General features: G+C 41.9%; 1 non-coding gene across 1 annotated transcript; it reads right to left on the bottom strand.

Annotated features, from left to right (window-relative positions):
- Positions 1–6,546: 6,546 nt before the first annotated feature.
- On the bottom strand, positions 6,547–6,619 carry Trnak-cuu. Its single transcript has one exon. It is a non-coding gene; the product is annotated as a tRNA-Lys (tRNA).
- Positions 6,620–10,382: the final 3,763 nt, after the last annotated feature.

The following is a 10,382-nucleotide window of genomic DNA, read 5'->3' as shown; positions in this document are numbered from 1 at the left end:
AATGAATAGCGTTGACAACTTTTGGGTTAATGATTGGTCTTAATGTTTCGAACAGGATTGATTTTTCCGTGAAATGTATAATGTGCCGGCATTTATTTCCGAAAAATATAAAGTATCGCTTTAAGGAATACTTTGCCTCTTCTAGGACTATCTGATTTTTGAAACAATTTAGAGGTTTTTCCGTTGTTTCTATCGTATAAGTGCTAGATTCTTCACTGTGAACTGTTGCACAATCAGATTCGGGTTCGTTTTGAAGGGCGTTGATGTTTTGTCGCGAAAGTGCGTCGGCAACAAAATTTTCTTTGCCTGGAGTGTATATGACTTTTGCGCCGTAGTCATCTATAAATGATTTCCAACGTTTTAATTTGTCATTTGGGTTCTTGTCGGAGACAGCGAACGTTAGCGGCTTATGATCTGTGTAGACTCTTATGTCACGAGTGCCATACAGATACTGCCTTAATTTTCCTAGAGCCCAGACTATAGCGAGTAACTCTCTTTCGTTAGTTGCGTAACGGGTCTCGCAGTCTTTAAGGGTTCTGGATATCATTGTTATGGGTTTTTTGTCCTGCGACAGTACTGCCCCGATGCCGTAAGCTGACGCATCGGTTGTCAGATCGAACGGTTTCTTAAAATCTGGGTATTTAAGGGTGACATCTTCTGATGCCAAAATGTTTCGAAGTCTATCGAACGCGTCTCTTTGCTGATCGTTAAATTTAATGGGTATTTTCCTAGACATGTGTTTACTTACGGAACCGTTTTCTCCCTTAAGGAGGTCGGTTAGTGGCCTGGCTATTGTAGCGAAATCTTTTATAAAACACCTATAATAGCTGGCTAGTCCTAAGAATGATCTTAGTGAGAATAAGCTTGTCGGTTCTGTGTATTCCTTAATGGCTGCTACCTTTTCTGGGTCAGTTGTAGCCCCATTTCGGGTTACCACGAAGCCGAGGTATTGGACACTTTCTTTAAAAAAATGGGTTTTCTCTTTCGAGATGGTCATATTGGCTTGGCCTAATTTTTTCAGGACCCAGTCAATGTGACTGACATGCTCTTTTTCGTTTTCCGAAAAGATTATGACATCGTCAACATAGACGTAGCACGACTTCCCTATCTGCTCTCTCAATACGTCATCGATTGCCCTCTGAAAAATGCTACCAGCATTTTTTAATCCAAAAGGCAAACGGCAGAATTCATATTTGCCTCCGTTGACTGAAAATGAGGTTTTTTCGCGATCTTGTTCCGCGAGGAAAATTTGGTGATAACCAGATTTTAAGTCTAGAGTTGTAAAATATTTGGCTTTGCCAAGGTTTGCAAGTATTAACTCGATACTTGGCAAGGGGTATTTATCAGGAATGGTTTTTTCGTTCAGTTTCCTGAAGTCGATTACCAAACGCTTTTTCCTACCACCTGTCTCATCTGACCCTTTTTTATCGACCACCCAAGTTGGATTATTATACGGTGATCTCGACGGGGTTATAATCTTAGACTTCAGTAGGTCTTTTATTTCTTTATTAACGAAGTCCGCGACACCCATTGGGTGCGGGTACGCTTTAGAGTACACTGGGTTGTTATCCTCAGTGCGAATAGTAGCCACAACATTTGTGTTGTACGGCAACGTTTGATTTGCGACGGAGAAGACCTTAGATCTTTTTTTCATCATATCGATAAACTCCTTTTTTACTGATTCTGGAACGACTATGTCCTTTATGTTGGTAAAGTTTACATCGTTGCAATCAAGAAACTGCAGGTCCTCAGACACGGAACCATACAATATTTTTTTAGTTTGCATATTGAGGGTGGCTCCCACTTGCGTTAGCAAGTCGAAGCCTATGATCCCGTCAAATGTTGTTAGGGAATCTAATATGAAGAATGGGGAAGTTGTTCCCAAGACATTTATTTGGCACTTTTTATTTATGCTATTGGATCCGTGAATTGTATTCACGCGAAACGGTGAGGCTACTGGCGTTATGTTTTTAAGCTCCTTTACGGGCTTTATATAACTTTTCGCTGCCCCTGTATCAATAAGAATTTTTAAAGTCCTCCCAGCCAACTGTCGTTCGATGAACGGCAGCCGGGACCGCTCTCTAAAAAATTGAGGAGGTCATGGGAGTCGATCGAGTCGCTGTCGTCTTCGATTGCGCTCATCGCGGCTACCGCAGCACTCTCATACTCTTGATCGTTGGCACTAGCGGTCTGCTCGATGTTGTTAAGCCGCTGACGCCTTTGATCCGTTATCCTATCAGAGGAGTTGGGTCTTTTTGAATTTTTTGCCTGCATATTTTGCGGTTGTGATACATATTGGTTTTGTTTAAAATGCTGTTGCTTGGACTTAGAAGACGATGGGTTCCAGTCCATGGGCTCTGCTGCCTGACGTGGATCTCCACGGTCGGTCCAGTCCCCTGGCTTACGCCCAGAACCATTTTGTTGGTTTTTATCTGGTCTTTTAAAATAATGAGGGTTCTTTTCGTTTCCTTGTTTATCAGGAGTGCGGAACTGAGTCCTACGAAAATCAGAATTCTGTGTCTTCTGTTCCATTGCCCTAGCATACGTTGCCGCAAACTGGCTTCTTTCGATGCTGGCTTCAGCCTCCCTAGCTAATGCCAATGCCGAAGGAAGGTCTTTTGGCTGTGCCGGGAAAACGACTGCTCTCAGGTTTTTTTTTAGGCCTGAGATAAACACATGTAGTGCGTCCGCCCTTACCTCATTGTTGAGCAGTGTGGCTCTTTCAATGTCGTGGGACATGACAATTTTGTTCGTGACGAGGGTTAGCTTACGCTCAACCTCGTCATAGTATTGCATGAGGCTTTGGTCACTTTGGCGAACTGCCTCAAGCTGTTGTCGTAACAGCCTCAACGAAGTTTTGTCTGCGTAGGAGCAGTCTAATCTTGCCAGAATGGCATCGAAATTAAGCACAGTGTTGTGTGATACCAACAACGCTCGCGCTGGGCCCCTAATTTTATTCCTGATTATGGTAACGGCTTGATAATGGGCACAGCTGCCCTGGTAAGGTTTAAAGAGTTCGTATGCGTCCGTGGCGGACTGCCTCCACGCTACGTACCCGTCTTGCTCACCGTTAAAATCTGGTACTGACTTAATTATGTGGAGCGGTATGTCGCATGGGGGCGCTCCTGGCTGTACCGACACTCTTTGGTAGGCCTCCACCTGTGGGGTCTCTACGCGCATGTTTTGTAACTGCACGTTAACGGAATTGATTTGAGCTTCAAATTCAGCTCGGAGCCTAGCTTCCTGTTGCGCTAAGGCGCCCTGGATAATACTTTGCAATTCGTTCGCGTTCATTATTTTTTCTTTCTCTACGATTTGAGCCTGCCCCGGTCTAAAACCCCGGATCTCTTCTTCTTCACTATCACTCACGACTTCTTTTTTAATTTCTCTATACGGACCTGGAAAGTTCATTAAAAACTTGAACTTATGCCACCTAATTTATACGAGGTTCAATACATATGGCCGAATATTCTGTCCGGCTGGCATAAGACTTTAATATATTTTATATTTATTCAATTTATTAAAATATATTTTCACCAAAAAGAAATAAAAAATCTTATATGAGCTGCAGTTCACAAATGCAGCTTTATTATTATATACGTATAATAATTGTTTTATTATATATATATATATATTTAATATATTTAATTTATTAAAATATATTTTCACCAAAAAGAAATAAAAAATCTTATATGAGCTGCAGTTCACAAATGCAGCTTTATTATTATATATGTATAATAATTGTTTTTTTTTTTTTTTTTTACGTGTGCAAGTTATATTTGTTTTTGCCAATTATAAGGTGTACTTTTATTGTATATGGTATATGTTTTTTGAAGCCGTATTAATTAATTAGCCCACTTACATGTTTGAAAATTTTTGGGTCGCTAGTTTGCCCCACGTTGGGCGCCAGTTATCTAGTTGAACGTTTCTCGATGGTAAGGCTGCTCCAGATCCGCCGGTGATGAGGTGGCACCAGTAGGGTGCTTGATGAGTAGTAGCGGTTGGCACGAATTGGCGGCAGGGCTGCTGGTCCCAGGTGCCCACTGATGGGGTGCCACCGATATGGTGGTTGATGAAGGGTAAAATAAGGTTTATGTTGAGAGGGTGACTGCCCCCCTATACCCCTGGCCTTAAGCTCAGTGGGCGAATGCAAATAATAAAACGGCGATGGCCGGAGTTAAGTTTATGGAGCTAAGTGCTCTTTATTCCAATGATTATAAAACAGAACTGAGGAACTTAGCAGTAGGGTGCCTAGTCGGCAGGCCGACCGCGTGACAGTGGGAAATGCTGACGATCGCAAGATACCGGAAACCAGTGGGATCCAGGCACGGCCCCCAAAGGCGGGTATGCTGAGTCGACATTATAAAGACTAGGGTGATCCAAGAATCACCCAAGATTTCTACCGACTGTTTGTTACCCCTCAGAAGTGTTAACTTATATAAACTTCGGCTCCGCCCGAAGTTAGCTTTCCTTTCTTGTTTTTTTTTGTAAAATTTGTAAGTTTTAAGATGTGGGCCATGATGGGCATAGAGTTTTTTGTTAATTTTTTAAGTTTTAAGGGATGGGCAATGATGGAAATCAATTTTTTTTTAATTTATATTGTTTAGGCTATGGGCCATGGTGGTCATCTTTTGGATTATTAATTTCTTTATTTTTAAGACTATGAGAAAAGTAAATGTTATTTTAAAATTTTAAAAGATGGTCATTGTTTATCACACTAATGGAAAACGAATTTAGTAGTTTTTTATTTGAATTTTTTTTACCTGGCCAAAAAATTACCAAAACTAAAAACTTAAATATTGTAAAAACTAAAAGTTTTTTCAAAATTCTAAAAGATGACCATTTGTGGTCAATTGCGTTTATTTCGATATTGAAAAAAAAATTCAAAACGTCGATTTTGAAATTTTTGAAAATTTTTAACTATGTTTAATTTTAAATAATTTATAAACGGTCATTTGACGGTCTAAGGGTCATTTGAAAATATTGATGGTCATTGTTTATCACCCTATTGGAGAATGATTTCAGGAGTTTTTTTTTTGAAATTTTGTTTTACCTGTGAAAAAATTAGCTAAACTGAACACTTAAATTTTTCAAAAACTAAAAGTTTTTTCAAAATTCTAAAAGATGACCATTGGTGGTCATTTTGAGTTATTTCGTTTAAAAAAAGACATCAAAAAGTTACATTTTAAAATTTTCGGAAATTTTCATTTTTGAATATTTTCCAAACGGGAGGTGTTCATTTCAAAATATTGATGGTCATTTGTGGTCATTTGATGGGCAATCGATTGCTCCCTTTTTTTTCCTTTCACCCGACCCAACTTCTCGTAGCTCATACGTACAGCCCACCTCCCATTCAACCGACCGAGGGTTGCTGCCACATAACGTACGGGATCGCGGGAATAGATCCGAGATAGTTTAAGAGAAGAGTAGGAGTAAGATATCATGACCCTTCCTTTCTTTTTCTCATTGAAATATTTTCTGTTTTCTTGCCGTACCTTCTCAATATTTTCTTGCGCCTGCTGGCGAATCTCTTCCTGGTTACCGTTTAACTCTTCAATTTGCATCTCCTCAAAAAGTTTTCTTAGCTGGTCGTTTTTCTTCCTCATCGTTAATCCTGTCAATATTTGAAATGGGCTAAATCTTTTCGTTCGAGGTGGCGAGTTATTTATTATTTGCTGAACTCTATCTACATGGAGATACCAATTCGCTAGACGGTGGTACAATGTGAAGCAATTGAATTTCTTTGCGGCTACAGTATATTCCTGAAACGTTCTAGATGTAAACGCTGTTCCTCTATCGACGATTCTACGACGATTACCAAAAATGGCTGCCAGTTTCTCTAGTTTGTTCACTACTTCGTCTGTTCCAGTCGACTTCGTCGGGTATAGCCAAGTGTGGTGTATGCACACATGAGTTCTTATTACACAATATAACATATATATTGAGCGGCAACACTTTGTACATAACAATGTACTCAGCAACGGCGTGCCAAATGCCCAAAACACATTTCAAGTGCAAGTTAACACTTCTGAGGGGTAACAAACAGTCGGTAGAAATCTTGGGTGATTCTTGGATCACCCTAGTCTTTATAATGTCGACTCAGCATACCCGCCTTTGGGGGCCGTGCCTGGATCCCACTGGTTTCCGGTATCTTGCGATCGTCAGCATTTCCCACTGTCACGCGGTCGGCCTGCCGACTAGGCACCCTACTGCTAAGTTCCTCAGTTCTGTTTTATAATCATTGGAATAAAGAGCACTTAGCTCCATAAACTTAACTCCGGCCATCGCCGTTTTATTATTTGCATTCGCCCACTGAGCTTAAGGCCAGGGGTATAGGGGGGCAGTCACCCTCTCAACATAAACCTTATTTTACACGTCATCAACCACCATATCGGTGGCACCCCATCAGTGGGCACCTGGGACCAGCAGCCCTGCCGCCAATTCGTGCCAACCGCTACTACTCATCAAGCACCCTACTGGTGCCACCTCATCACCGGCGGATCTGGGGCAGCCTTACCATCGAGAAACGTTCAACTAGATAAGTGGCGCCCAACGTGGGGCTCGAACCCACGACCCTGAGATTAAGAGTCTCATGCTCTACCGACTGAGCTAGCCGGGCAGAATATTCGGCCATATGTATTGAACCTCGTATAAATTAGGTGGCATAAGTTCAAGTTTTTAATGAACTTTCCAGGTCCGTATAGAGAAATTAAAAAAGAAGTCGTGAGTGATAGTGAAGAAGAAGAGATCCGGGGTTTTAGACCGGGGCAGGCTCAAATCGTAGAGAAAGAAAAAATAATGAACGCGAACGAATTGCAAAGTATTATCCAGGGCGCCTTAGCGCAACAGGAAGCTAGGCTCCGAGCTGAATTTGAAGCTCAAATCAATTCCGTTAACGTGCAGTTACAAAACATGCGCGTAGAGACCCCACAGGTGGAGGCCTACCAAAGAGTGTCGGTACAGCCAGGAGCGCCCCCATGCGACATACCGCTCCACATAATTAAGTCAGTACCAGATTTTAACGGTGAGCAAGACGGGTACGTAGCGTGGAGGCAGTCCGCCACGGACGCATACGAACTCTTTAAACCTTACCAGGGCAGCTGTGCCCATTATCAAGCCGTTACCATAATCAGGAATAAAATTAGGGGCCCAGCGCGAGCGTTGTTGGTATCACACAACACTGTGCTTAATTTCGATGCCATTCTGGCAAGATTAGACTGCTCCTACGCAGACAAAACTTCGTTGAGGCTGTTACGACAACAGCTTGAGGCAGTTCGCCAAAGTGACCAAAGCCTCATGCAATACTATGACGAGGTTGAGCGTAAGCTAACCCTCGTCACGAACAAAATTGTCATGTCCCACGACATTGAAAGAGCCACACTGCTCAACAATGAGGTAAGGGCGGACGCACTACATGTGTTTATCTCAGGCCTAAAAAAAAACCTGAGAGCAGTCGTTTTCCCGGCACAGCCAAAAGACCTTCCTTCGGCATTGGCATTAGCTAGGGAGGCTGAAGCCAGCATCGAAAGAAGCCAGTTTGCGGCAACGTATGCTAGGGCAATGGAACAGAAGACACAGAATTCTGATTTTCGTAGGACTCAGTTCCGCACTCCTGATAAACAAGGAAACGAAAAGAACCCTCATTATTTTAAAAGACCAGATAAAAACCAACAAAATGGTTCTGGGCGTAAGCCAGGGGACTGGGCCGACCGTGGAGATCCACGTCAGGCAGCAGAGCCCATGGACTGGAACCCATCGTCTTCTAAGTCCAAGCAACAGCATTTTAAACAAAACCAATATGTATCACAACCGCAAAATATGCAGGCAAAAAATTCAAAAAGACCCAACTCCTCTGATAGGATAACGGATCAAAGGCGTCAGCGGCTTAACAACATCGAGCAGACCGCTAGTGCCAACGATCAAGAGTATGAGAGTGCTGCGGTAGCCGCGATGAGCGCAATCGAAGACGACAGCGACTCGATCGACTCCCATGACCTCCTCAATTTTTTAGAGAGCGGTCCCGGCTGCCGTTCATCGAACGACAGTTGGCTGGGAGGACTTTAAAAATTCTTATTGATACAGGGGCAGCGAAAAGTTATATAAAGCCCGTAAAGGAGCTTAAAAACATAACGCCAGTAGCCTCACCGTTTCGCGTGAATACAATTCACGGATCCAATAGCATAAATAAAAAGTGCCAAATAAATGTCTTGGGAACAACTTCCCCATTCTTCATATTAGATTCCCTAACAACATTTGACGGGATCATAGGCTTCGACGCATAGGCTAACGCAAGTGGGAGCCACCCTCAATATGCAAACTAAAAAAATATTGTATGGTTCCGTGTCTGAGGACCTGCAGTTTCTTGATTGCAACGATGTAAACTTTACCAACATAAAGGACATAGTCGTTCCAGAATCAGTAAAAAAGGAGTTTATCGATATGATGAAAAAAAGATCTAAGGTCTTCTCCGTCGCAAATCAAACGTTGCCGTACAACACAAATGTTGTGGCTACTATTCGCACTGAGGATAACAACCCAGTGTACTCTAAAGCGTACCCGCACCCAATGGGTGTCGCGGACTTCGTTAATAAAGAAATAAAAGACCTACTGAAGTCTAAGATTATAACCCCGTCGAGATCACCGTATAATAATCCAACTTGGGTGGTCGATAAAAAAGGGTCAGATGAGACAGGTGGTAGGAAAAAGCGTTTGGTAATCGACTTCAGGAAACTGAACGAAAAAACCATTCCTGATAAATACCCCTTGCCAAGTATCGAGTTAATACTTGCAAACCTTGGCAAAGCCAAATATTTTACAACTCTAGACTTAAAATCTGGTTATCACCAAATTTTCCTCGCGGAACAAGATCGCGAAAAAACCTCATTTTCAGTCAACGGAGGCAAATATGAATTCTGCCGTTTGCCTTTTGGATTAAAAAATGCTGGTAGCATTTTTCAGAGGGCAATCGATGACGTATTGAGAGAGCAGATAGGGAAGTCGTGCTACGTCTATGTTGACGATGTCATAATCTTTTCGGAAAACGAAAAAGAGCATGTCAGTCACATTGACTGGGTCCTGAAAAAATTAGGCCAAGCCAATATGACCATCTCGAAAGAGAAAACCCATTTTTTTAAAGAAAGTGTCCAATACCTCGGCTTCGTGGTAACCCGAAATGGGGCTACAACTGACCCAGAAAAGGTAGCAGCCATTAAGGAATACACAGAACCGACAAGCTTATTCTCACTAAGATCATTCTTAGGACTAGCCAGCTATTATAGGTGTTTTATAAAAGATTTCGCTACAATAGCCAGGCCACTAACCGACCTCCTTAAGGGAGAAAACGGTTCCGTAAGTAAACACATGTCTAGGAAAATACCCATTAAATTTAACGATCAGCAAAGAGACGCGTTCGATAGACTTCGAAACATTTTGGCATCAGAAGATGTCACCCTTAAATACCCAGATTTTAAGAAATCGTTCGATCTGACAACCGATGCGTCAGCTTACGGCATCGGGGCAGTACTGTCGCAGGACAAAAAACCCATAACAATGATATCCAGAACCCTTAAAGACTGCGAGACCCGTTACGCAACTAACGAAAGAGAGTTACTCGCTATAGTCTGGGCTCTAGGAAAATTAAGGCAGTATCTGTATGGCACTCGTGACATAAGAGTCTACACAGATCATAAGCCGCTAACGTTCGCTGTCTCCGACAAGAACCCAAATGACAAATTAAAACGTTGGAAATCATTTATAGATGACTACGGCGCAAAAGTCATATACACTCCAGGCAAAGAAAATTTTGTTGCCGACGCACTTTCGCGACAAAACATCAACGCCCTTCAAAACGAACCCGAATCTGATTGTGCAACAGTTCACAGTGAAGAATCTAGCACTTATACGATAGAAACAACGGAAAAACCTCTAAATTGTTTCAAAAATCAGATAGTCCTAGAAGAGGCAAAGTATTCCTTAAAGCGATACTTTATATTTTTCGGAAATAAATGCCGGCACATTATACATTTCACGGAAAAATCAACCCTGTTCGAAACATTAAGACCAATCATTAACCCAAAAGTTGTCAACGCTATTCATTGTAACTTGCCAACATTGGCAAGTATCCAACATGCATTAGTATCAAATTTTCCAGCTACGAAATTTTGGCACTGCAAGAACTTTGTGACAGATATTTCTAATAAAAGTGAGCAGATTGAAATAATCACCGCAGAGCACAATCGTGCACACAGAGCTGCCCAGGAAAATATCAAACAAGTCCTCCGCGACTATTATTTTCCAAAAATGTCAAAGTTAGCTACTGAAATAGTGACAAATTGCAAAATTTGCACTACAGCAAAGTATGACAGACACCCCAAGAAACAAGA

Source organism: Drosophila ananassae, chromosome 3L (assembly GCF_017639315.1).
Source record: "Drosophila ananassae strain 14024-0371.13 chromosome 3L, ASM1763931v2, whole genome shotgun sequence".
NCBI lineage: Eukaryota > Metazoa > Arthropoda > Insecta > Diptera > Drosophilidae > Drosophila > Drosophila ananassae.
This window is presented reverse-complemented; position numbering and strand designations above follow the sequence as displayed.